The following is a 27,997-nucleotide window of genomic DNA, read 5'->3' on the forward strand; positions in this document are numbered from 1 at the left end:
GATTCGATTGCTAGTGGGACATTTTTGATGTATCACTTAAGATATCTGAAAGGATTTGTTTGTAAGCGCCAGAACTAGATAGCACTACCATACCGACGGAACCTCGGGATCGTGTTGAATGCATGTCTTGTCGAAAGGTTTATTCAATTATATAGAACTGCCCTAAAAACAGGGGGCATTACGCTTAATGCAATCAATAATTAAATTACCAGATTTACTACAGCAAGTATGGGCACGACAGTACACCCTTCAGCCGCCGAGGGAGATAGCCGATCTCCCTTGACCTAAAGCTCCTTTAAGCTCCCTCAGCAGAAGGGCGACCCTTTGGCACCGCGTCCCTCGAGTACACTGTCTAGGCACTGTACAGTATTCTAGGCACTGTACCTCGAGATAAAGACGATGGAATCGAAAGCAGTTTGCGAGTGCCCATGCGTATGAGACCAACAGAGTCTGTACGCCCCTAGCAGCCAACGAAGGTACTCGTCAGAACGTCAAAATACGAGGTGAACATTTTTTATGTTTTCTTGAATCTTTAAAAATCGACTGTTGCAGATAGCATAATTCGAGCCTCTGACCTCGATTATTCAGGAAGGCAGACATTACTTGCACGAGAAACCAAACCCATATTGAACAAATTAAAAATTTGTAAATGAACTTCTATATAAATCACAGCACACGTGGTACTTTACGAACTGTAGCGGAAGAGATTGCAAGAAATATCCACTTGGCGTGGATTTAGAGAACGACATTAGCTTGTAGATATGCGCCATGAAACTCGCCATAAAAATGCACTCTTCTTTCACATACTTTTTTATCAAAACGCTCTTTTATGCACTCTCTATGTACTCTCTATGCAAAACTCATCCGTAGATGTGGTTTGTGCCTTCCTTCTGTTTTCGCCTCAGTGCTTCCTTCAGTTGATAGTCGGCGTTCGTGTTGTCCACTTCTCTTGTGCCCATGTCTGCACGCCTTGCCCCTTCTTTGCATTATGATTCCTTACCAACTATCTCAGCTTTATGTCGTTCTAAGCTGCTGTACTTTGGCTGTATTGCAGAATGGCTTCATTAAGCTCAGGTGTAAAAGCTGTTCCTCTGTCAGTAATGAAGACTTCTGGCGCACTATGTCACAGTGGGATGTTCTCGACGAATGATTTGGCTACTCCAGCTATACACTACCTTTGTCAGGGCTTTAGTTTCGGCATATCGGGTAAGGTAATCGGTGGCCACGACGATCCACTTATTTCCGGATCTTGACGCTGGAAAGGGTCCCAACACGTCCATCCCGATTTGCTGAAATGGTCGGCGAGGAGGCTCGATCGGCTGTAGTAATCCAGCTGGCCTTGTCGGTGGTGCCTTTCGTCGCTCACAGTCTCGGTATGTCTTGACTTTACGCGCGACGTCAGCGGTTAGACGCGGCCAGAAATACTTTTCCTGCATCCTGGATAGCGTCCGGCAGAATCGAAGGAATCGGGACGTGCAGTACTTCTCGACAGAGTGTTGAGGGAACAACAAGAAGGCAGTTGATGCGGAGTAGTGAGGTCTTCTTTACTAGTAGTAGGGACAGCACCGGTGTTCCCCTCCAAATACTCGACGAGGCTTTTTAGCTCTGGGTTTACTCGTTGCGGTTCAGCGAAGTCTTCCGCGGTCGCTATTCCATAGAATTAGTTGTCACCCTTGTCTTCTGGTGGCGGGTCGATGGGGGCGCGTGATAGGCAGTCAGGATTAGGATATTTTCGTCAGGACTTTTAGGTTACAGTGATGTCATATTCTTGCAGTCTGAGGCTTCCCCGCGCCAGGCGTCGTGCAGGGTGCTCTAATTTCGCTAGCCAACCCAACCTTAGATGATCGCTGACGACTTTCAACAGCCTGCCATATAGTTAACGGCGGAATTCCACTGTAGCCCAAGCGATGGCGAGGCATTCCTTTTTGGTAGTAGAATAATTTTCTTCCGATTTTGACACCGCCCCGCTACCGTAAGACATCACCCGTTCAAGCCAGTGTTTCCTCTGGTCTAGGAGGGCACGGAGGCCTAGGCTGCTGGCTTCAGTGTCGATTTCGGTATCGGCGTCCTCGTCGAGGCGCGCAACTGCTGGAGGCGACTGCAAGCATCGTTTGAGTTCTTGAAATGCGTCGACCTGCGGTGTTTCCCACTTGCACTAGACATCACATTTAGTTAGATGTGTCAGCGGCTCAGCGATGCGTGAAAAGTATTTGACAAAGCGCCTGAAGTAGGCTCACATGCCCAGGAATCTACGCACGGGCTTCTTGTCTATGGGCTGCTAGAACTTTGGGATGGCAGGTGTCTTCTTCAGGTGGGAGCGGACTCCAGATTTTCTGATGACGTTGCCTAGGATCAGAAGCTCATCGTAAGCGAAGCGGCACTTTTCCGGCTTCACAGTGAGCCCTGATGACTTGATGGCCTCTAGTACTATCCCAGGCCGCCTAAGGCGATCGTCGACGTTTCCGGCGAAGACGACGACGTCATCAGAGTAAACAAGACAGGTCTGCCACTTTAATCTTGCTAAAACCGTGTCCATCACGCGCGCAAACGCTGCAGGCGTCAAGCACAGTCCAAATGGCGTAACCTTGAACTCATAGAAGCCGTCTGGCGTAATAAAGGAGGTCTTTTCGCCATCTCTCTCGTCGACTTCTATTTGCCAGTGGTTTGAGGTCGTTTGAGCCAGGTTTGAGGTTTGACGAGAACTATTCAGCGTTGCAGAGCCGATCCAATGCGTCGTCTATCTGTGGGTGGAGGTATACCTCCTTCTTCGTCATCTTGTTCAGTCGACAGCAATCGACACAGAAACGTAGTGTTCCGTCCGTTTTCTTCACCAAGTCTACAGGAGATGCCCACGGGCTTTTCGACGGCTGGATGACGTCGTCGTGCAGCATTTCGTCGACTTGTCGCCTAATAGCTTCACGTTCTCGTGTCGAAATTCAGTAAGGCCACTTGCCGAGTGGTCAGTGCACTCTTTGCTTAATATGCGATGCTTTGCGACTAGCGTTTGTCGAATCCTCGATGACGATGAAAAGCAGTCCCCGAGAAGCAGTCTCAGGGGGATATCAGGTGCTGCGCGCGTGATATCCCCCCTGAGAGACCCTTCTTTGCCACTTATGTTGTACACCACTTGATAGCGTTACATTCTCTGTCTCCCTCAAAATTTTATTGGTTCGTGTACCCCTGCCCAAATGCGGAGTAACTAAAGAGATATTCGTATATGTGATTATTCTAGATATTTTTGCCTTTTTGCTCCCCTAGGTGTCTCCTGTATACAATCGACCAGTGCGAACACGACCACAGAGGAAATAAAATTTCAGAGGTGCTGCTCTGGGAGAAGCGGCATTTTCTCTCCGTGTCAATCTAATCCATCATGTTGACATTGTCGTTTAAATTTCAGACACATGTCGGCGCCTGTACTCGAGCCGCATAGAGACGCCCAGAACCGGGAGCATGAAGAAATTAACCGCTACTGGGGCCTCGGTGTGGTGGTGTTGCTGACGTCATTCCTCTCCACTGTGGTGCTCGCAAACTCGGCCCTCTTCTATGTGCGCCTCAAGGAAGCGTACGACGTGGACTACGAGGCCGCTCTGTGGCCGCTGACAGCAATGTGCATTGTCGCCCGAGTGGTGGGTCTGTATATCGAGTTTGAGTCCACTACGCTCGTTGTACTCGTGGAGTTGTATTGAATATTATTAAGATTTTTGGGGGGGTTTAGAAGAAAGCATTCCGTTCCGGTTCAGATCTAACAGAAAATTTGACAGCACATGTGTCGATTGGCCATTTTCGGGGGCGAGATCTAACACCGAGTCCCAGTCCATTTCGTGATGCTGGAATATGCCATCGGAGACACTGTGTGTTTTCGAAACGCCGCATTTACGTTCCTTGCTTGACGTGTCGTTTAACATTCCGAGACTCGTGGTTATAGCTAGCGATGGAGTCCCTACATGGAGTCTCCTAAACGGTTGCTGTGCAGCTGGTGTACTCCAGGCTGCCTTTGGCGCCTATTAAGTTTAGTGCGCAGATTACTTGTTAGAACGTGCGCTACCCAGGCTTGTGATTCCTGAGAACTGTATGGACCCTTGCGCTTGCACAAAAAAAAGAGAAAACCTTCACGTGTTTCTTTTTCTTCTTTTCTGACATGCATTTTTAATGTAATCCAAAACCTAGCGTTTCTGTTCCTTCAGTAGAGAGCAGTGGCGTGCACTGTCTTAAGTCATTTTTGAGTGTAAGCCCTAAATGCGCGCGGCTAAAGAGGCTTGGTTAGAGGCGCAGACCTCGGTTAAGGAGGACCAATGCTACGTTACGTTTTGTTTAGTAGGATACGTTGAATAGAAACTCAGACAAACCCACCCCTGTGCCTGAGCCCCGATGCCATTGCGGTTCAGCGCATCGGTGAGGTCGAGAGCCCGATTCCCGGTTGTCGCGGTCGCATTCCGGCAGGAATGGAATTCCAAAACGCTCGTGTACCGTGCTTCGTGTGAACGTTTACCAACCTCTGGTGGTCGAAATTATTCAGGCTACCTCCACTACAGCATCCCTCATAATGCATCGTGCAGTTTCGCGACGTTAAACCCCGCAATTTATTTTTTAGTCTTGAACTCAAATGTCTTCAATTATGGGTAGGCATGCGGTAAACACTTGTCTTGTGAAAACCCCTACGTGAAGCTGGCTAAACAACCTCTATGGAGGCAAGGACAAAAATTAGGAGTGAACGTAATGCCATGAAATCGAAGCCGCAAACAGACGGTCTAACGTGTGGTTCTGTAACGGTAAGCCTTGGTGTCTTCCGCCGCCACGCTGAAAGCCGCACTCAACGCACGCTCTTGCGAAAAGAGGAGAGCCGCTAGGGGGCGCGAAGTAGTACCGACGTGCTCTCTTCGCGCTCTGCATTTTCATAATTTTTCAGGGGGTTTTCGCTTGAAAACGCCTGGAAAACTTTACCACCAGCTTCACGAAGTTCTTAGGAACACCTGGACGTCACCCAGGTGGGCCTACGAGTTCTTGGAAGGACAGGAGGATTCAAGACAGCTCGCCACCACGTGAACGCCAACGCAACGCCGTCGCGGTGGGCCGACGGCAGCTTCACCGACGCCGGAGATTCCCGCGCCGGAAGTGTGGAGTGTCGAATGTCGGCGGGGTGAAAGTCGAGCGCCATGGCTCTCGACGCGGCAACCGAGCGAGAATCCCACCACCTACAGCAGGGTGGAATAGCGGACGACCAAATGGAGCAAACTCAAGACTACTATGACTCGGTGAGTCAAGACGCTAACTCTTACTCCCGTGAAGAAGAGAACGCCAACTGGCAGGCAGTGAAATCCACCAAACAACGTAAACAAGAGGCATTGGAGCGGAGACGCGGCGACGCGAGGCCCCAAAACCAATTTCAGACGAGCACGCCAACCTATAAGAAATTGCCTAAACTACCGCCATTGCCGAGGGACGATTACAAAATCGTCATTCGCCCGAACCAGGGGCTCCCTCTGAGGAACATTCTCACTCCCACGCTTGCACAAGCAATCATAGAGGAATGTGAAGCAAGCTTCAAAGATGACCAATTCATCCTCAGAATTAATCCTGGATCAAACATAGCGATCCTATCGACCAAATACGAGGAAATTGCGGACAAAGCACGCCTCATACGCAAGCTCCTACTGAACGGCAGGGCCCACGCCGTCCGCGCCTATGCTGCAAACGGAGACGACACTCTGAGAGGGGTCATTCATGGCGTACCGATGAACACCTCGACGGACACTCTCATGGCCCATCTCCGAGTGAGAACGCAGGGGGTGGAGATCATCACTGCCCGAATGATCAGCACAACCAAAAGTGTAGCCATCACCTTTTTCGGTCCCACGCTACCTCGAACAGTCTATTAATATGGAGGGGAGCTCCGTTGCTACCCATTCAGACCCACAATTCAAGTTTGCAAGGTCTGCCGAGAGAAAGGACACCGCACGGAGGTCTGCCCAAATCAGGACCGCCCTATTTGCCGGCTGTGTGGACTGACAGATCCAACAGATGGGCACCCATGCGCTGTTAGTTGCGCCTCGTGTGGGGAGGCCCATCCCACAGGGGACTCAACTTGCAGAAAGAGACTTAAGCCATTGAAACCTCGACAGCCACAACAGGAGACCAACCACGCCCACAAGACCCCCCATGACAACAACAACCACCCACAGAGGACGAAGAACATACGCTGGTTCTGCTCTGAAGAGGAAGAAGAAGCCTACAAGTCGGGCGACGACAAGCGCCACTCCCGGTCGCGCTCGCGGTCCCCGGGCCAACGACCCCAAACGCCACCAAGGAACAAGGCACAAACACCAACTCAGCAGAAGAACCACCACAACAATTCGCCAGCAGCAGGTGGCAAAAGCATCGGCGGGAACCATGGACACACCCAAAAGACACCGGCCAAGGTAAGCTGGGCGGAGGTTGTGGCTCCCAAACCTGCATATACTACACCAATCACACAAAACGTAGAATATCAAAGGGTAATCACAGAAAACAAACAACTTAAACAACGCCTAGACAGATATGAGAGCAAAATAGCCTACCTCGAAAAACAGCTGGCCCAGCTTATGGGAACCACAAGACCCACAGTACAGGCTGCACAACAGCAAATAAGTAGCCCAAACGAAAAACCACCGGACAACGGGCACACACAACCACAACCTACACCATCTGGAGATACTGTAGTTCACACAGGGACACAACAACGAGAAGCAAACCTCACGGTACAACAACAACTACAACAAATTCAACAACAAATACAGCAGCAAACTCACGTACAAATGCAGCAGTTCTTGGTAGAATTTCAGGAACTAAAGCGGTACGTTCAAGAAACCCTTAACAAAGAATCGAAGCGTAAACGTAAGCACACCAAACAGCGTTCCCAAGAGTCCGATGACAAAAGCATGCTAACCTCGGACGCTGAAAGCACCACCACCACCTCTTATCATGGCAAATAGGCGGCCTCGAACAAAAGAGAATCTCACGATATGGTCCTGGAACTGTCGCTCCTTGCACAACAAACACGCTTCACTCACACTATACATACAGGCGGCGCTGATACCTCCAGACATAATCTGCTTGCAGGAGGTGGGAGCTAGGCCCAAGGCGATTACGGGCTACAGATTACACATAGAGCCAAACCACCCGAAGGTAGCGACACTCGTCCGGAAGGAACTGGCAGCAACACTTACAACGGTAACATACGAACAAACTCCACACCACATAGTCACGATCTGGCCAGCCAAAAAGGGACGACCAAAGCAGGTAATATGCAACCTATATAGTCCCCCGCAAGACCGGAAAGCAGAGTTTGGCCACATCTTCGAACATCTGTACAACATGCTTCAACCACGCGACCGCTTAATCATCACAGGGGATTTCAACGCATGGCACACGACATGGGGATATGCCAAAGACAGACCCAAAGGTACGAGACTCCTTGAGGCGATACAGCGATATGACTACATACTCCTCACGACACCGGGCAGGCCGACCCGTTTGGGAAATAGTGTAAACAGGGACACCACACCCGACCTTACAATCACCAACAATGCCACAGCCATGCACTGGAATGTGTTAGACGACGCCCTGGGAAGCGATCACAATATAGTGGAAATAACCTACGAAACAGCTCAACTACGACGCCCGCTCGGAAAAGCCAAACTCACTAACTGGACTAAGTATCGAGAGCAACAGCAAGTAGAAAATGGGCCCAAACCAGAAACAATAACTGAATGGACTCACTACCTCAAGGGAATCTATGAGGAAAACACTAAAATATATCAAACTACGGCAGACACCCCCACCATTGACAACCACTTGACACACCTTTGGGAAGCTTGTCGGTGCCTCACCAAGCGGTGGCGCCGACAGAAGCTAAACAGAAAACTCAGAATCCGAATAGCGGAAATCACAGAGGAAGCAAGCGCATACGCCCAAGAACTCTACCACAACAATTGGCGTACATTCTGTGACTCCTTAAGAGGTACATTAAGCACGAAAAAGACATGGAACATCCTACGGAGTTTTTTGGACCCCTCTACCACGCGAACTGAAACAAACGCCACCCTCCGACGATTAGCAGGGGAATTTCAAGAGGAACAGGATCAGTTAATACAAGAACTGAAACAGCGGTACACGGGAGAACGCAAGCGAGGCACAAATCCGATACCAAGTCAAGAATACACAGGAGCACCCAACCACGAGCTAGACGCACCCATCACCTTTGCGGAGGTGTATGCAGTGGCACAAAGCTTCAAAAGGAACACAGCACCGGGATTGGACGGCATTACAAACGCCATGATACGGAACCTTAGCACTGACACATTACAAGCCATCACGGACCACTTCAATCAGGAAATCTGGACACCGGGTGGAAAACTACCCACAGAATGGACACTGGCACAGATTGTACTCATACCCAAACCAGGAAAGCCTAGAAGCCTTGATCAGCTGCGACCAATCTCACTGACTACCTGCATGGGCAAAATCTTTGAAAAAGTTATACTCACCCGTCTCGCACAATACGCAGAGGAAGGGGGGCTCCTACCAACATCTATGTACGGATTCAGGCGAGGGATGTCTGCACAGGACATATTCTTATTGCTCAAAGAGGAGGTGCTCAACCCACCTCCAGGTAGCCTCAACAACTTACTCCTTGCGCTCGACATCGAAAAAGCCTTCGACAACATCGCACATTCTTCCATACTAGACGGTCTCACAGCCATTGGATGCGGGGAACGCATATTCCACTATGTTTCTGCTTTCCTTGGCAATCGCAAGGCACAGATTGGCATGGCGGGCACAACCTCACCACCATACGACCTCCCACTGAAGGGCACGTCTCAGGGTTCCATCCTGTCCCCGTTCCTTTTTAACATCGGCCTCCGAAAACTAGTCCTACAGCTGGAGGATATACCGAACCTAGGCTGTGCCTTTTACGCGGATGACATTACACTATGGGCAACCAAGGGCTCCTATGGAGAACGACAAGATTTACTGCAAACCGCTATAGACAAGATTCAAAGCTACCTTCAGGCAGCAGGTATGACCTGCGCTCCCAACAAATCAGAATACCTGCAAATAAGACCACTGCGCACCCAGTCCAACCGTGCGCCGCCCTTTCACCTGACGATTGCCGGACAGGGCATCAACAGGAGCCCGGTAGCGCGAATCCTGGGCATGCACGTTCAAGAAAATAACAGCGTAAAGACAGCAATAGACAAACTCAAACACACTGTAAAGAGTATCACAACCCTCGTAGCTAGAATAGCAAGAAGTAAAGATGGAATGACAGAAGTCGAGACACTACGCCTCGTACAGACCTTCGTCCTCAGCCGAATCACCTTCGCCTTGCCCTTTCAAGCTACACGCAAGACCGAAATAGAACACATCGACAAGCTCATTAGAATCGCATACAAAGCTGCACTGCAGCTTCCCAACGGCACGAGCACAGACAGACTCATGTCGATCGGCATAAATAACACATATGAGGAACTGGCCGCCGCCACGCTAATCGCACAAAGAGAACGACTCAACACCACCCACCAGGGCAGAACACTGCTGCGAAGACTGGGATACCCCCTCACCCTCCAATACTGCGAAGACGAAACGGTGATCGTACCGATGCACCTACGGGAACGTATAATCGTGGAACCGGTCCCCAAGAACATGCATCCACTCTACAACCAAAAGCGGCGGCAAGCGCGAGCACGGAAACTCCTCCAGAGAACGAGCGATCCTGATACCTACTACACCGACGCTAGCCTTTACTCTACACCACTAAAAGGCCCCAGAAAACAGGCATTCGCAACGGCAATAACCAACCAAAGCAAGGTGGTGTCCTGCGCGTCTATACGAACCAGATCAAGCGCCACCGCGGAGGCAGCAGCCATAGCCCTCGCAATAAGAGAAGCAGAGCGAAGGGGTCGCCCCGCATACATCCTGACAGATCCACAAGCCGCCTGTCGGTTATACCTCAGAGGCACACTTCCCAGGTGCGTCACTGATATCCTGGGCCCCGGATTGACTGAGGACCATGCCGTCACCTGGTGCCCGGGGCACACGGGCCTGGGGGGCAACGAGGAGGCTGACTGCGTAGCTCGAGGACTTGCTGGCCGAGCTGCAGAACCCTCCTCGGGACCCCCTTCAGATTACCACGAGGAAACCATCACTGGTAGGCAGATTTTGGAGTGCCAGCGCCTGACCAGACGGAAGTGCGCTCCTCCCCATCCCAACTTAAGCAGCCAACAAGCCAGGGACTGGCGCCGCCTTCAAACAAACACATACCCACACATATCTCGACTGCACGCAATCTTTCCAGAGGTATACACAACAGGGATATGTCCCTGGTGTAACGACCACACAGTCACACTGACACACATTACTTACCAGTGTATGGAGCGCCCAGCCCAGGCAGTATCTGGGCTGGTGAGCTCATCACAAACACTCACGACGTGGTCTTGGGAGGCACGGCTTTCCGAGCTGGCACTGGGAAGCCAACTGGCGACCCTGGACCAGGCCCGGCGATCCGCTATGGCCAGTGGGGCTCTACAAGAAGGCTCCACCCCAGATTAACCCCACGGAGTTCCTTCGTACAATAAAATTTCTTCTTCTTCTTCTTCTTCTTCTTCTGCGAAAAGATAACGGGTGCGAGTACAACCCGCTGCATTTTGCTCTTGCACTTGGCAACTATGACGACAATCTCCTACGTTGCAATGAATGGCCGGCGTTGCACGAAGCATATTGCGAGAAAATTTGCACAGAGTGATTGACAAAGCTCCCCGAACAAGTGTGTCTCGGTTAAAACCTACCGCAAACGAAAGACACTGGGCGGAGTACTCTAAGCGCACGGCCAAATGCCGGGCCACCATTTTCAGAGGGGAAAAAAAACATGAATACGGCTTCACAGTGAGTTAGCTACCGAAGGCTGGCGGCGTGACGTCATGCTCTCCGCTAGTTAATTTCTTTCCTCCATGAAAACGAGTGTCAGAAAATGAATTCGTCTGTATTATTCTCTGTGGATCATGAATTTCTTTCAATTTCTTTAATTTCCCCACTTACTTATTTTTAACTACACCACAGGTACCAATAAGAACATTCAATGATGGTGGAGGAAGTACTATAAAACTACATAAAGGATAAACAGGAACAAATGAATTCCTAATGACTATTAAAATTCTAAACAATACTTAACACACAACTTTACAAGTGAGTGCACTAATTCTCGCGGAATGTTTCACGGTTAGTGATGGAAAAAAGGCTGTCAGGAAGATCCTTCCAGAGTGCAATGGCTTAAAATTAAAAGCTTTGGTTCTACCAAATATTCGCTTGAGCCTTAGGAGATTATGAAGACGCCTAGAAGTACCTAGTTGGCTGCAAGGAGCAATTTTTGTTGTGTTCGGACGAGAATGTATATGTGTTTTAGACATAACAGTCCGATCCTTCTTGGGTACGTAAGGCTTGAAGGGATAAGGCTGTTTTAATTAGAGTGATGCTAGAGTGCCTCTCGTTGTTGGATGGGCTAAATTAGGCGGCTGTGTTTTTTAGTGATTATAACATTGAAAATAGGTCATCTTAATGAGATGACCACAATGACGAGGCAAATTCAAGGTGCGGACGGACGAAGGTTGCTCAAGCTCATTTGCGTGTGCTAGCAGGTAACTGAAGTAGGTCTCAACGTAAATAACCTAGTGTTTGCGATGCCCTAGCGCTTATGCTAATTATGTGTGTTTTTCATGAAAAATTATACGTGATATTTAGGCACAAGTACTTGTATGACCGCGCCCGAGCCACTGGACAGTTGTTTATGAAGTAAGAAATGTTTGAATTTGATTATTTACGACAAAATGAGACTGCTTTGCACTTTGGCGAGTTGAGGGTCATTTGCCAATTACAACACCAGAATGCATCAGGCTAAGTTCATTTCGAACGCACATGTGGTCATCAGGACTTTTAATAGCTCTATATTTATTTCAATCGCCGCATATAGTCGCATAAAGGAGTAAATGTTAAAGGGTTGGTCATTAATGTAAATTAGAGTAAGCAGAGGGACCCAAAACATTACCTTGTGGTACTCCAGAATTGACATCAGAAAGAGAAGAAGGATTTACTACTGTTAACTGCCTGCAAATGTTGGAAAAGTTCCAAGTCCAGATAGCGTTTGTGAGTCAAATCTAACAGGAGATACTTTTAAAATGAGCCAAGAGTGAGCAACACGATCGCATGCCTTAGAGTAGTCTAGAAAGATAGAATCAGTTTGAAGGTTATTATCCATGTTAAAATCCATGTTGGATGTGAATTCAAATAGCTGTGTGTCACACAGTCATGATTTTCTGAACCAATGCTGATTAATAAAGAAGTTGATAGATTCTAGGTGGTTACAAATATTCTATGCAATTATACGTTCCAGCAACTTGCAACCAATGCAGGTTAGTCAGACAGCGCGGTAATTTTTGAATACGCTTTCGAATACCACTTTTGAATATGGGAACTAGTTTGCCAACCTTCCAGTTAAAGTGGGAGTAGTCCTAATGATAATGATTGCGTGAAGATTATGCATATGATTTGGCTAGAGATGGAAAAGGTATTTTTAGTATCTTAGAATTTACTTTAACTTTGTTCTCTTCCGTTTCACGTCGCTCGAAAACGAGAAGCATAACGCATCAGAATCAGAATCAGAATCAGAATCGGTTTTTATTGAGATCATTAGAATGATTACAAGTTGCTAATATTCAGGAGGAGGTCCCGGAGTCAAAGACTGCAATGGGACCTCCTTTACAAAGTAAACGTAATAAAACAAAAGTACAGCAGTTTTCAACAAATTGTTAACATAGAAAAATTACAGGTTTTAGTATGAATACCATGACTGAAGAATTACATATGCATAAATGTCATGAAAAAAAGCACTGTAACACAATCTCGTTGACAACTGATAAAGTAACTGCGTAGATGACGTTACGAACAGAGCAGAATTTGTTAACTCGAATGTATATGTGAGGCAGAAACAGAAACGTAACTGTATGGCATTGAAAGTGAAATGAAGGCACCCTGAAAGAATGGTTGTGAGTATGGACTAGGGAACAGTGTTCGACAGAATGTAATCATTTAGTTGTTTAGTTTATGTATAATGGTAGTGTGCTCCAGAATGCGATAGATGAAAAATGCACGCTCTGTTTGCCATAATTAGTATGTATTTTAGGTAAAATGAAGTTCCTATTTATTGCAAACCTGGTAATATTAGTATTTAATAGAGAAGATTGTGGTAACAAGCTATCGCATCGTGTGTAATTGATTTGACGGAACAAAAAGGTACCTAGATTACATTTAACGAGTTTAAAGAAATCCCGAGAGAAGAGAATATATCTATTGTTGGTACCTTTCGCATGGCCTTTTAAAACCATTATTGTAGGTAGAGCAATTTTTTTGTAAACATTGCTAGTATTGTACCTTTTGCTGCTTACAGTCATATCTAGCATATTTGTTGTAGAGAATAAATAAAGTCACAGGCCTGCGCGGCACACGTGGCATAGTCACAGCGTAAGCTGGAGGAGACCGTCGTAAACTGCTTACGAAACGACGAAGCTCCCGGGCCTCATTTTCTGCTGCGAGCACGTGAGGTTTTTCGTGAAGAGCCTGGCGAGCCTCATTTCCGGGTGCACCCACGTGAAGTTCTTCGCGAAGAAGCTGTAGTGCCTGATTTTCGGCAGCACGCACTTGAAGCTCTCCTCGACGAAGGTGCCGGACCGCATTTTAGAGAGCACGGTAGTGGTTCTTCGCGGCGAAGTCTGCGTCGTTTTCACAACAACGAACTGAACTATCCGCTTGGCATCGACGTTGACTTGGAGCTTGTGCTGCTCTCTATGCGCTGGTCTACTGAGCCCAACGCTGCCTGGTTGCAGCCGCGGGTGTAGCTCTACGATTTGCGTCTTCAGTTCAGTTCGTACTTTGCGAGTCGGCGCCATAACGTGTACGGAATTGTCAACACAGGTACCGAGAGTACGCTACGCATATGTCACATCCCTTGACACATGACACGATACGATGCAAGTGCTATATGTCGTGACACCTGATGGAATACAACGCAACTTGCCGTATCGCGTCAATGCAAGCCCGCCTATCGCACCACGAAGTGCGCATGCACTTGCTGATTCGTACAAAATAAAAGCAGCCACGCTATCTTCAATAAACCATCCTATCGCTTGCACCTACTACGTCTGTTGTTGTTACCCGCGCTACAGCACAACCACAATTAGAAAATTGCACGCGTACACGTTACACGGTGCGCAACTCACATCGTGTGACAAGTGGCACTATACGATGCAACTTCTGCACGATGTACCACCTGGTGCAATATTATGCAACTGCGCTAAGTGTACACATATCGATGCAACGTAGTGCGCATCTCACATTGCGCGACTCCTTGCGCGCTATGACGCCCGTAGCGCATGTTTCCACGGTAGCTAGCACGCAGTGGCACTGACACGCAGAGGACGTTGGTTTTATTCTGGAGGGAACTTGCTATTAGGAATGAAATGCTGTTACGTACCGCTGTGGGCGACCTTCAAGTGACATTGAGCCAAAAGCCAAAGCAGTTACCCGGGTACTCAAAGGAGAACATCCGGGCACTCAAACGAGAACGTCCGGGCAAGTTGCGAGTACAAAACGAGATCATCCGGGAAACCACTCAGGACCGCCTTACACGCGTCAGTTACTTCCCAAACAAGTTAAAAAAAATATTGCTTCCAAGTTCTTACCAATGTGTGTTCGCATTACTCACGCTGTAACTTCTAGTATCTTGAAAGGGTCTGAAGGCGAACAACCACTGGCAGTCAGCGCCCGTCCTGTGTTTCCTACGTTTGTCCGTATTCTACACTGTTTTTTTTTACCATTGACATCTATTATGCTGACGTTTTATATGTAATTTCCAATAGCGACATTAAAAGGCAGATACAGGGAACTATACACTTGAATGGCCTTTCACCAAGACGATACTTGCAGTGAAGTTCTGTCTGTGACAGGAAACTACTGCGGCAGTATTGCGTGGTGCGGTGTGATGCGCGGGAGTGTGCCGTTACGAACATGCACTGCACCCATTTTAAGATCGTGGCTAGCATCATCTCCAACCAACCTGCTTTGCCGGTCGCCATTTCATGCTTATATGTACTATCGATTACCGAAAAGGCAGTATTTTTTATTGCGGTAGCAATTATATGAGCGCTGCAGGCGCATGGCCGTGAGGTTCCGTATAAAGTCCAAGGGCAGCAGAACCTTCCCCTTGCGCCGTGTGCTGTATGCGCAAGTGAAAGCTTGCGAGGGTGTGCCGACGAACGTGGTTGAATCTCGCGTGCGCGAGCAAAGAACACGGGCCGTAAGCGTGCCTTGTGTCGGGCACGAGGCAGGGAGAAGGGGAAGGGACCCTCGGGCATCTCTCGTGTTGAAGCGAGAGATGCACGAGGGTCAATTCGGTCGCTGCTGCCGCGATTCCTCACTCCAGCATTTTGACAGGGAGTTTCCGCGCTCATCGAGGGAGATGTGTTCATGTTTACCTGTGCGCTCTTGACACCGTGATTGTCAATTTAGTCAAGACACGTTGTCGGGTTAGTTGGTTTGAATCTGATAGAATCCACACTGCTCACTTCCTGTCTCTTGTCGTTACTCCAATCGTTCTTCGTTCCCTCGCTCCTTGCGCAGTCTTTAACATGTTCTAAAGCTTATTTATGTATTTATATATTTTGATGCCACAAAGGCCCCCGAAGAGGTTTTACATGAGGCGTGGCCGTAATAATCAGAGAAAACAAACCGCCCTGTGGGATTTTGAATTCTTTCCAACATGTTAATATGGTTAGCTTGTTAAGGGTCCCATATATAGAACGAGCGTATTCGACTGTAGCTCTGATGAAAGTGCAATATCCTATATCCTATATCAGATTCATCAGATAGATATCAATATGCAATATCCTATATCCTATATCAGATTCATCAGATCAGATATCAATATCCTATAATCAGATTTATTTATATATTTTGATGCCACAAGGCCCCCGAAGAGGTTTTACATGAGGCGTGGGCGTATATTTTATTCAACATAACTTAGTTCTTCGACGACGCGTTTAATATGAAAAGGGTTCTTATAAAGAACATTTGAAGCGGGAAGGCCATTCCAGTCTCTTGAAGTACTAACAAAATCCTCGTTGTGGTTGGTGCGGTTGAAACGGCAGTAAGCTGGGGAAATGTTGGAGGTCCGGGGAGAAGCATGGAAGAGACGGGCAACCTTTCGGTAAAGTTCAAGGTTAGGTTGCTTAGCCTGTGCCTTAACTTCTGTAGCACTGGAAGTGAAGGAATAATCAGAGAAAACAAACCGCCCTGTGGGATGTTGAATTCTTTCCAACATGTTAATATGGTTAGCTTGTTAAGGGTGCCATATATAGAACGAGCGTATTCGACTGTAGCTCTGATGAAAGTGCAATATCCTAGATGTTTGACAGAGGCGGGAACAAGTCAGAGGTTACGGTGCAAGTAGTTAAGCATGCGGTTGGCATCATTAGTTATATTGTTAATGTGAACGAACCATGACATATCGGAGTGCAAACTGGTACCAAGGTACTTGTAAGTGCTAATTGATGAAATAATAGAACCATTGATTAGATATTCACGGACGGGATAGGAATGTCGCCGGTGGAAAGGTAAAAGAGGTGACTCGTTAGTATTCAAGCTCATTAACCATATTTTGCACCAAGTTTCGATAAGAAAGACATCAGATTTAAGGGCTAGTACGTCGTAATTATTATTAATTTTCCCATAGAACACGCCATCATCAGCAAGTAAGCGTATTTCTGATGAAATATTAGCTGGTAGGTCGTTAATATATGCAAGAAAAAGCAGGGGGCCAAGTACTGTTCCCTGTGGAACACCGGAATCATAGACATAGACCATTACCATAGACAAACTGTCGGTTAATTAGAGAGGTGCGCATCCAATAAAATGCGGGGGGTTAAGGTTTAGTATCGAAAGATTTTGAAATAATCGGTTGTTAGGTACTTTTTAAAGCCTTCTCGAAGTCAAGCAACAACGCATCAACGGGACTGTTAGTGTGAAGACTACAACTGATATCGTTAACAAAGATTGCAAGCTGGGTGTCGAACGAGACATCTTTTGAGAAACCATGCTGGTTAGCATGCAAAAAGTTTACTGAAAGGAGAAAATTTACAATTTGAGAATAAATAACGTGTTCCATTAGTTTGGAACAAACACTTGTCTGAGATATTGAACGGTAACCTTAAGGGATGATGGGTTACCTTTTTTCGAAACTGTATTTACCTTCCCTACTTTCCAATCCAATGGAATCACGCCAGAAGAGATGTACTGCTGAAATATGTACGACAAAATAATGTTTGTAACATGCTTAGTACTCTTTTAATATTTTTGAGCTTATGCCATCAACCCCGGCAGATGATGTCACTTTTAGGGAATCGATTTTTTTAGAAATGCCAGGAGCGTCGAACGTAATTTCTGGCATCAGTGGATGGTTCGCGGGCAATAACAATAATTGAACAGAAAGCAGTAATAAGTACATGCGCAATGTCCTGGGCAGGAGTTTGACGACCTTGCTCATAACGCAATGATACGGTTTAGAGGGGGTGTGTTTGATATAATTCCAGAACTTTGGGTTAGTTCGTATCCTATTAGCTAAAGTTGAAATAAAACATTATTGTTGAGCATCAGCAGTGAGCGAAAGAAAGAGTTTATCGGTGTTGCGATAAGCTTCCCAAGCACGTGTTGCGCCATCAGTTTTGGGTGCCGCAATTGACATTTCTTTTTGTTGTGGAGTCGTTTTGATGTTGTGTTAAACCACGGGAAATGAGATCGTTCTGTAATGGTTATGGTAGGAAGTTGGACTTCAATTAGGTCGCGTAACTTGCGTTTAAAGAGACACCAGTTAGTTTCAACAATGCATTGAGAAAAAAAATCAAGCAAGAAACCAGTCAGAAAGGTAGAAAGCTCGTCATTGATGGCTTCGTAATTTCCTTTGTCGTAAAGCCTTAGTGTTTTCTTTTCCTTTTTAGTTTTGCGCAGCATAATATTAAATGAAGTTTGCATTATCAATCTCCAAGTTTCTGCCCTATGTGCCAGTGCAGGTAAAAGGCATTGTTAGAATATGTTAGTACAACAATGTCAATTTGATCAAGAATGGGCATCAGAGCCTAACCGCTATAATTGAGTGGTAACTGTGCTGCAGTGGTAACCGGTTTTGCTGCTTTAATGCAACATTTGCTGTAAATTATTTCGAAAGTAATAGTATTCGAGCTTTTCGCACATAAGCGCAGTGTCTAATGGTACAGTGTGTTCCTCTTTGCAGGACCTATCATTTACCAGGTTCAAAAATGGGTGCCTGTTCACGTCATCGCCTTGGTGGGTAGCGTGCTGGCCTGGCTTGGACTGGTATTGTCCGGGTTCGCACCTAACATCATCTGGGCAACCCTCTCGCTGGGCGCTATGCATGGTATGCAAACTAAATGTTATTTCTTAGTTCACAAGTAAAATACGCACTGTTTACTTTGCAGAACTGGTGCACAATGTTTTACCTTTAATCAAATCTTTGTATAGTTCTGTGGTCCCCCGATTTTACGTCAACATCTACACATTACTTTTTGCGTCATCAAAGCGAACACGAATAATTGACAGCGCGCATAGTTGCCCTATGCCTCATCTTTCAGTTATAACAGCGGGTAATAGCCCAGAAACGAGTATTGAGCTGTTCAACACGCCTTTAGAAACTGGTGTATCTGCTGCCGTGAATGTCTAAATTAAATCTCTTCTGGTCATGCCCTCGACGCTGCGCCTTTCATGCCGACCCGTTAAACCAAGTTTTTTAATAGCCTGGGCCACTAAGTAGGCGCTTGCGGTTTCGGTGCCAAAAGGATAGAAAGTTAGGCGAGTTGGTACGGTAACATATTCATCGTTTCTAGCGCGAAGTGACACACACACACAGACTAGAAGACGACAGGAATACGCTGTGGAGCCGTTGCGATCTTTGCATCGTCGTCATTCCAGTTTTGCTATACGACTCTCCTCATGCCGCCGTCGTCGCTCCATCATCTTCGTACAGTCGTCACGCAATGATCGGCTGACCATCGTCGCAATGCCGAAGTGGTTCTACCATTGTCACTCCAGCTTCGTCTTTTTTTTTTCGTCACGCCCTCGCAGACGCACACTCCTCTAGCGTTCGTCGCCAGAACATCATCGTGATGCCCTTGTGGTCGTTCTATAGTAATCAACGGAGTTTCATCATTCAATTTTCGTCATCGTCTCCACACAGTCGTCGTCAAGCGTATGCCGTAATGCCGTCATCATCACAGCTTCGTCAACACACAGTCTGCGCAATATCATGATCGCCACCCCATTGTCCTCATGACGCCGTCGTCATACGGCCTTCGTCGTTCTATCGACGTTCTTGCTCCTTCGTCATTGTTTCCTTGCCATTGTGTTGTCGGCAAGCAGTCGTCCGCGTACCGTCATGCTCATGGCTGACCTTGGGAAGCGAATTCAATAGCAACATGGGCCAATAAAAAGGACCGTGTGTGCCCTTATATTTGAATCAACAAAACCTTGAGAACTACCACTACAGATTCTAAATAGATGTGTTTTCAGCCAGCAATCCCGTGTGTTGCTGCATTCCTCGCATGCTAATATCATTACCGTCGACAGTCAACGTGCGGTCGGTTCTAACAGAATGTTTCCTGTCCTTTCTTTTGTGTGTGTGTCTGTAAATAAACAGCCGAAAAATTATTCGTTGATATACTGGAGTTCATTTTCACGTAAACCGTACTATGCTGCCTGCTCTAAACACTTTGCAGTGACGCAAGCATGCCTGCAAAGTAACTGTGAATTCTCAGATAAGCTTTGCTCTTTTCAGGAGCCGGAATTGGTATCGTGCTCATCAGCTTCTCCGCCTGTACCGCGACGCACTTCCACGGGCACTACGGAACCACCAACAGTCTCAAATATGTCGGCTGGTCAGCCGCAGGACTTCTGGGTCCCGTACCACTGGCTTTCATGGTTGACCAATACGGCCTAAAAAGAGCACTAATACTTGTGGGTGTTGTGGTCATGAACATCACACCCCTGACGTTGTTCCTTAGGACACCCCAAGCAGCAGGCTGTGACTGTTTCCGCAGGTTGTTATCACCCAAGTCGCGAATGATCACCATCACCAGCCGGCTTCTTGACGGAGAAATGCGCATAAAATATTCGGAACCTGGAAACTTGGAAGGCCTTCAAAGCAGCAACCAGTCATGCGATGCGGGTTTGCAGACGGATTACCCTACAACTGCAGGGATGCACTTAAGCGTTCGAAGGGTACAACCAATTGAAGATTTCAACGTGGACGCCCTTCGCTCTAGTGGACCCGTTCCGGAACGTAATGAATACTTACGGCAACAGTCAACGCTAGCAAGCCAAGTACTGTCCTCTAACGTTACTCCAGCTCAAGCCGCTTTACACCAGACTCTCGCAGAAACGCTAAATTCCCAAACGGGTTTCATCAAATCTGCACCGGTCTCACCGGATAAATTTATAAATCTATTGAAGATGCGAACCTTTTGCACGCTGACTTTAACCTACGTTCTAGTCGACTATACTAATTTTGCCTTCAGAGCGACCCTGGTTTCCTATGCCATTGACAAGGGGCTTTCCCGGTCTGGAGCCGAGTCTCTAATTATGTACGATGCCATTGGTTCTATGCTTGGGCGGCTGGTACTGGCGCGCCTGTTATGCCTGATTCACGTTCGACAAGGGATCGCTTATGCTTTGTGCTTGATGACGCTCTCTGCTTCACTTGCAGCACTTTCGTTTGTGACGTCTCAGACTGCGATGGTCGCTACCGTGGTCGCTGCTAGCCTGCCCTCAGGATTCCTGCTGGCCACGAAACCGGCGGTTGCCACCAGTTTCTTGGGATTTCACATGTCTGGCGCATCATGGATCGTGACTGGAACCTGCACCATTCCGTTCCTCCTGGCTAATCCAGTCATTACAGGTTAATCCCTTCATTTCACTTTTTGCTTACCACACGAGCGAAGTGACGGACACAAAAACGACTTTTTCACTTTTCGGCGTTTTAATACTGGCATGAGCGGATCTTACACGCGAAGCTCATTGTCTAAGCGTTGTCCGCTATCTCTGAAAACAATATATATAAAAATTTTCGCCACAAGGGCAGAACAAAGAATACGATAGCAACCTGTTAGAATATTGCACGAACTGAAATATTCGTAGCTGTAGTGGCAGTATGAATTGAAGTAAGCGTAAGCTAACTATGTAAAAACGACCTCTTTGCTACGGGTCCTCTGTTCAAATCTTGCCACCGGACAATTTCATTTAGGTTTTTTTAATTAAAGGCAACGTCTTTATTAGCGACTTCACCACCGCTTTTCCGTATCGGCTACGCTTCAAACCTCTTTTGTGGCTAATCCGGGAGGTTGTGCAGAGCCGCGCCAATAAAATTACATCACTTTTAGGTTTGAGGTCTTTTATTGTTTCGCACTTTTAATATTGCATATTGCGGAATGCCTAGTATGGAAGCTCTACCCGATATTTGTAGAACCACTATATTACCAGTGATAAAGCTTGCAAAGCGGAAAGGGGTCTAGAATTCTTGGGAAACCTCATAACCTAGTCGACTCTTCGAGGGCGAATTATTGACACAGAATTTCCCGGGGAACAGCGGTTTCCGCGTTTAATTCTCTGTTCCAGGTCCCCTTCTGCGCTGTAAGCTGCATGAGTATTAGCTGATTTGCTCAGTGTCCACCTCGCTTCAGCTCACCACTTTGTTTTAAAGAGTTGTTTTCGATGGTCGGCCATTTATTGTGCCCGCGTCCACGTGTAAACATGTGTGCCGATCCTGGGGGTAGTGCAATACCGGGCTTACCCGTGGCAGAGGTGAAGGAGGCTTAAAGCACTCAGCACATTGAAGCGAAAAGTCCGTACATTCTTTGAAATCCCGCGCACAACACAGAGAACAGCATTCGTTTCCATAAATAACAAGCACAAAACAAGCATTCGAAACACATAGTTGATGATAAGGCGCTCCTAATGTCACTGCGAAGCGTGTAGCGCGTACGTTTCCCGGTAAAGATCGTTGCTGCGCAAGCTGCAGCGGTGACGGCGGCTTGTGACGTGGGGAGTGACGTGTGGCTGAGTGCGGCCGCGCGCGCCCTATCTCGGAAGTAATCTGCGATGGGTGCGAATGTTAGGCCACCCGAGATATCTTATTATTTCATGTGCGCTGTGTTCTCGCGCGCCTGCTTCACGTTGGAGCGAGAGGCAGCATGAAGGGCTGTTCGCCCGCAGTGTCTGCCGCTATTCGTCCCTCCAGCGCCCTGACAGCGAGTGTACCTGATCATCGAGAGAGATGTGTTCATGTGTGCCTGTGCGTGCGTGAGAACGTGCTTGTTAATTTAGTTATTAAACGAATGTGTACGGCACTTTATACAGCCGATAAAACTACTATACTTAATTCGCCTAGCTGTCTAATAATTTGTTCATGCTTCGACTTTCGGAAGAAACTTTGGCTTTTTTTATTGCTGTAACACTTACACGGACACTCGAGGTTCATGTAATAGTCCGTCGGCACTGGCGGCGTCGCCGCCATGCTGTCACGGTATCAACGGCGCGTGCGCGGTCTCCAAGTGGCTCGTCAGGAGGGATGCAAAATTTTTGGTGCAAAAGCAATGAAGCCGCGAAGAGTCACGGTCACGCTCCCCTCAGTCGGCTCTGCCACGAGAATATTTTTGGCTTCCGCTGCTGTCATTAGCGTTGTAAGCACACACAGCGTTCCTGTTGGGCAGCTGTGTTCATACCACACCGCGGCGCATACACTCGCCCCATGGAACAGATAGTAGACATCAAGCTAAATCGATCCAATTCTTTCATCAGGCGCTGACAAGCTTCGACGCATTTCGACCGGTTTCATATATTGCATCGCCGAAGCAAGACGCCTGTAATGCTGCTGCCAGCGTTTCTAATCGCGTCGGCATTGTTATGCGCCTGGTACCCGACAGGGCGATGTTATGGCAGCCGCAGTAGACATTTTTACCAGTGCTACATCACGCCATGTCGCTTGCGTGTATTGTTAAAACAACGTGCAATGCTAAGCTTTTCTGCTGCATTCAATGCTTCGCGTTTGGGTGATATTGCCAATTTTCTTCCGATACTCTTTTTCGTAACGCGAGATAGTGTTTAATACCGCAGCAAAGCGTGATCCTTCCTGGCGGTGTTTATGTGCTAGTGGTCTGTTGTTAGCATTGTTGTTTCACTGCCATTAGAAATGTAACACGATGACTGTCTACGGTACTGCGATTAGCTTTTAAGCAATGTAGCGACCCACCGTATTCGCACCGTATTGCTGTAGACACGATAATTTAGAATGTGTAAGGGTCATTTTTGAAATGTCCGTTGATTCGGCCACCTGCGACGTACATTGTCTCTGGCATAGGCCCCCTTCGCTTGGACATTTGCCTACCAAGGTCGGCAGTGAAAATGACGGAAAGACGGCGACCATATGACGATGATGTGACTAATGACATCGATCAAACAACGAAGGCGGCATTATGATGATGGCATGGTGGCAATGAGATGACGATTCTGAAATTATGAGGATGGTGTGGCAAGGACCATGTGAAAAAAGCGGCATGAGGACAATGGGATGACGACGAGCGTATAGCAACGATGGCATGAGAATACTGTATCGCGAAGACTTGGCCATGATAGCGAGACTACAATAGCGCGACTACAACCGGATGGCAAGGCTGGAATTGCGGCAATGAGCTACCACGCTGACAAGACGGTGATGGCATCCCAACGAAAACGTGACGACGATTGTGTGATAACGCCACAATGACAACAATGGGATGTCACGGTTGGCACTTTCACGATTCAATGACGACAGCTACATTACGATAGATTGATGAAGAAAGAAGGAAAAGACTGGGAAAATATCAGCCGACTCTCTGGAGGAGTTACCGTTGTTGTGAAAGACGGAACTCCCACCGAGAAGGTGGGATGGCATGGAATACTTTTTTCGGAGTGGTTGCCGTCACTATTCTCTATTTTAAATATATAAGAGCTTGTTCTTCGTACCTACCGCTCCACGCAAGTGTAAAAGCGAAAGAACGTTAAAAGCTGATTGAACAGGTACCGGACCCTTCTACACTTGCGGGGGATTTTAACGCCCGTTGTACTCTTTGGGGAAGTGGGAAAACTGACCAAAGAGGACAACTCATAGAAGATTTTATTCCATCTAATAACATCTGTCTTATAAACTAAAGAGCGCCTACTTATTTTCCACCTACATCACGTAACTTTATCTGTCTTATTTAGCCTTTCGTACACCTTCTCTTTTCATTGATCTTAACCGGGAATTATTGGGCAATCCATACACCACACTGACCACTTACTCGCCATAATGAAACTGTCATCAACTTTACCCATCATCACCTGCAGGCCACGTCGCTGGAAAATCCAACTGGCAGACTGGCTGCTTTTCACAGAAGCTGCCAAACTTAAACATTTTTTCAGACGATCTAGGGGTCGATGAGATTAATGATAGTTTTACTAATTACATAATAACAGCAGCTTAGCTATAAGAGCTAGAGCCCAATCTACTGGACAACATCGGAAGAAACTAAACCCGTGGTGGATAGAAGAGTTTATATAGAAGTCGACAAAGAATTACTTCGATTAAACGTTCTTGATGGTAACGCGTCTTCCGCTCTCCAAGGACAGGTTATAGAGCAGTGCCTGGCGGACAGCTTGTATCCTATCTATAACATGTTCATAACATAACACGTGTCCCCATCGCGAACACTCCACTTCACGCGATGTTGATGTTAGGAGCAATTGCTTTGGTACCTCTGACTGACGTGATCAGTTTTCTTTTTTTTTAGACTGAACATATATTTTAAGTCAGCTTTCATTACTGCAGTGTATGCTGCCTTTACTAACGAAATTTTATTAGCCCGTGTCTGGCGCCTCATAGCCTTAGTCGTTTTCGCGATAATAAATCCAATTTGGCTCACTAACTAAAGGTAATGTGTATGAAATGTGGCAGTAACCAATTTCAGGTATGAAACACAGTATGCAAACAAGGTTCTACCTTATAAGCACATTAAGATGTCGATGGTACCATCGTAAAGACAATGCTACAGATGCTGCAAGCAGATGACGCAATCAGTCAAGTGGTTCAACGGGAAACTCGATACACGCAGAATAAGCATGAACAATGACACTGACCGGAAGGTCATGCCAGTCGATGACTGTCTCAGTGAAGAAGGAATGAAGATGAGCAGGTGTCCGAGAATGTGGTGGATAAACAGCTTTATGGTGCCTGATACGTCTTGAACGACAGTATGCTGGTTTTATAAAGGTGTTGTCGGGAGAGAGGGTATGATAGAGTTTATGATAAAGGCAATGTCTGAATGCTCTGCGGCGCCTATCTAGATTGGGAAAACTAGCTTTTGATCTTAATTGAGTGATACTTGTATCCTATGAGTAGCCCGAAAAGGTGAATCTGGCTGCACGATTTTGCACCGACGCTTGGGTCTTCCTAAGCAGGAAGCCTGCTTCGTCCTTGTGTCATTCTTGCGCTACGTATCCCAGTTTGTTTCCTAAGGATTGCGTTTCCTAAGGATTTGCGCGTGCAGTTCCTACGAACGGCACGCACGTTATCAGAAGGATAGCACTTCCTGTCGGCAGTGCTATCATGCTGATAACGTGTGTGCCGTTCGTTACTGGAAAGTACCGGGCTCGCAGCGTTAAACAAAGGAAACGAATCTAGGCAGATGACGATTATCGTTGTGTGGCAGAAGGGGCACTCCATAGGGTGTAAACTGTTCTTAGAGTGATCTGTGAGAGTTCAGAGAGAGACATGGGTGTTGAGCGCTCCGTGAAAACTTTGTTCTCACCGCTTCTTCCGCGTTGAACCCACAAACAGCACGAAGGTGAAGTATCTCGCTGCTTCGCTGCTGCGGGCTCTATCTTGAAAGCGAATGTCTTACGTGAAGGACAGACAGACGGTTTTCTTGTTGGGTAAGTATAGAAATCCTAACGCATTTAAAAAGGTAATGGAGTTTCGCAAGAAAGGCCTAGCCGGAATCCGTGTCGTCTAGGAGCAAAGAGATTAAAAGAAGTTAAAAGGCTGTGGGGGACAACGTGGATAGCGGCAGCAGAGTGATAACAGAGCCTGATCCTTCTCTGACATGTGGTGAAACACCGCAGTGATATTTGTTAGAGACGCTCGGGCGGAGCAGTTGCCGGCCTTGATCACCATCCGGCCACCATCCGGCCTCAGTTGCCGGCCTTGGTAGCGTCTCTTTCTTTTTTTTTTTCTTTTTTGGCTCCGCGCACAAGCCGCTGTAAACGGTCTATATGCCGGCTCAACTGCGGTCCGAGCAAGAATATCCAATTTCTTGTAAGTTTTGGCGCCTAAGAAGGACAAAAGGGGGCCGTAGCCTTACCTATTACAAAGAAAATAAGTACTGCGTCGTGGTGACATATGCTGCACAGAGCACTGTGGCAACAGCCCACAATTCTATAGTCACTGGTGGTATGCGGAAAGGAGAGTGGGCACCAACAACTTTTCATCGACGGTTCGCTGCTTGTAAAGAACACATTTCAAATATTTCATTCAAAATATACTCTTAATGTGGTGAACTTTATTGCTAAAGATATTGCACAACTTCATTAAGGAATGTATCGCGGTTACCGTAAAATGTCACGCAGCACAAAGCAAGACTGACGTTTGTGAATAACACGGTACTGTGCTTCGTGACGGGGCTTTGGATTCGCAAGCGAATATGGCTACCCACAGGTGAAAACAAATTATATTTCACTTTTCGTTAAAACTGTTTTTGCAATTTCTCGCAGGCTTCTTCCGTGACACAATGTGTTCTTTCGACAACCTCTATCGGCTCTACGCTGCGTTAAACGTCTTCGCCGCAGTCTTACTACAACTTCAACTATTGCTGAAAAGGTGCACTCCGGCAGGCAACAGCGAAGACAGACAATAGAGTGAGTGGCAAAGAAGAGGACGTGCCGGTGGTGATCAAGCTATTATTCCACAGGGCATTTAAAGGTCGCCAGCATAAGAACGAGAAGGTCGCTGGCTGATTGTATCTGTCATGCAGTCAAGTGTAGTTGCTCAATTAAATGTGTGTTGCATTTCTTTATTGGCTCGTTGACTTGCACGCTCTACTGACAAAAATAAACCGAGGGAAAGTTCAAGTACCCTTTTTAGGTTTTTAAGTGGTGCCTTAGAAGCCTTAGGTAATCGGGGAGCAAAGCAGTAAGGATGAAAAAGGTACACTGTTTCGGCGAGGTGCCTGCAATGATCCTCGTCATGACTTCGGGTCTGATCAGCCAACACTAAAGAGTATATAAACATAGCCAGGCTACTAAACTGCAAACTTACTCTTCTACTTCCAGACATATGTTCGTTTTGTAAGAAGTTAAATCCAAAGCTCTCCCTTAACGCTATCACATAACAGCAAATGCTGGGAAGAGTGCTACTCTCTTACAAAATATGCACCGTATTCAGAGTGAATCAAAGTCGAGTTGGCTCACTTGATAAGTTATTGAATTTATTTTCACTGCTCTGAAGCTGCCTTAGGGAAGGAAGGGAACAGTTCTTATTTTCCTGAACTCTTTAGCATTCGGTGTGCTGTGATGAAGCTTCAAATACATCATTGAGAGAGCGGAGGTTTATTAACTGAGCTGGTAACACTGTGTCACACTTGCTTGATAAACACTGTCCCTGAGCACTCTGCGAATCAGCGCCGACGGAACAAGGAGCTATAACTGCAAATATCGACACTAAATCTAAGCTATGAAAATGTAGAAGCCGATTATACGTCATTGATGGACAGCTGCGGTTCAGAGCACAGCCGCTTCACAGAAATGAAGCCCACACGAATTAGATCAATGCAGACTTTTAAGG

General features: G+C 46.9%; 1 protein-coding gene across 1 annotated transcript in view; it reads left to right on the forward strand.

Moving 5' to 3' along the window:
• LOC135912789 (monocarboxylate transporter 3-like) overlaps positions 1 to 27,220 on the forward strand; it is a 210,638-nt gene extending 183,418 nt beyond the window's left edge. Inside the window, exons 7-10 of the transcript XR_011512005.1 lie at positions 3,398 to 3,626; positions 18,368 to 18,511; positions 19,925 to 21,043; positions 26,929 to 27,220. The gene's annotated coding sequence lies outside the window, so the exon portion shown is untranslated. The remainder of the gene's footprint in view (positions 1 to 3,397; positions 3,627 to 18,367; positions 18,512 to 19,924; positions 21,044 to 26,928) is intronic.
• The last annotated feature ends 777 nt before the right edge of the window (positions 27,221 to 27,997 follow it).

Source organism: Dermacentor albipictus, chromosome 2, assembly GCF_038994185.2.
Source record: "Dermacentor albipictus isolate Rhodes 1998 colony chromosome 2, USDA_Dalb.pri_finalv2, whole genome shotgun sequence".
NCBI classification, from domain to species: domain Eukaryota; kingdom Metazoa; phylum Arthropoda; class Arachnida; order Ixodida; family Ixodidae; genus Dermacentor; species Dermacentor albipictus.